The sequence below is a fragment of the Lupinus angustifolius genome, chromosome LG07 (assembly GCF_001865875.1).
Source record: "Lupinus angustifolius cultivar Tanjil chromosome LG07, LupAngTanjil_v1.0, whole genome shotgun sequence".
Classification (NCBI taxonomy): domain Eukaryota; kingdom Viridiplantae; phylum Streptophyta; class Magnoliopsida; order Fabales; family Fabaceae; genus Lupinus; species Lupinus angustifolius.
Window position 1 is genome coordinate 16,531,036 of NC_032015.1, and position 1,012 is coordinate 16,532,047.

The window sequence follows — 1,012 nt, forward strand, 5'->3', positions numbered from 1 at the left end:
AAAAAAAACTCGTTCAAATCTATACCTCCACATGTTAATATAAAGTCATACCTTGTTCATTATCCCTCATATATTAATGCATGAGTTGTTTTTGTGAAAATACACTGATGAATAATAATATGACCTTTTGCGATAATTAATCAGAACAAGTAATCGAGCAGCATGGCCATCCGTAAAGAAGAGCTGAAATCATGTCAATATAAAGCTTTATTACTAGAGCTTCCACACCAAATGAAATTGGAACTTCAGATTGTAAGGATGCTCAAAATCAAATTCAATGATAACGGACTTGTAAAATGAAAACAATCAAGATTTTCTCAATAAATGATTCAAACATTACAAGCAAAAAACCACACATCATGCATTGCATATTCACAAACTAAAAAACATCTGCATTTACTTTTATTGTCTCGAGTTCCGGCAGTACCTGACCAGCGTTCTCGCAAGTACTTTTATTGTCTCGAGTTCCGGCAGTACCTGACCAGCGTTCTCGCAAGTACTTTTATTGTCTCGAGTTCCGGCAGTACCTGACCAGCGTTCTCGCAAGTACTTTTATTGTCTCGAGTTCCGGCAGTACCCGACCTGCGTTCTCGCATTTACTTTTATTGTCTCGAGTTCCGGCAGTACCCGACCTGCGTTCTCGCATCTACTTTTATTGTTCCGAGTTCCGGCAGTACCCGACCTGCGTTCTCGCATTTACTTTCATTGTCTCGAGTTCCGGGAGTACCCGACCTGTGACCTGCGTTCTCGCAGTTACTTTTATTGTCTCGAGTTCCGGCAGTACCCGACCTGCGTTCTCGCATTTACTTTCATTGTCTCGAGTTGTGGTAGTACCCGACCTGCGTTCTCGCATTTACTTTCATTGTCTCGAGTTCCGGGAGTACCCGACCTGTGTTCTCGCATTTACTTTTATTGTCCCGAGTTCCGGCAGTACCCGACCTGCGTTCTCGCATTTACTTTTATTGTCCCGAGTTCCGGCAGTACCCGGCCTGCGTTCTCGCATTTATCTTTT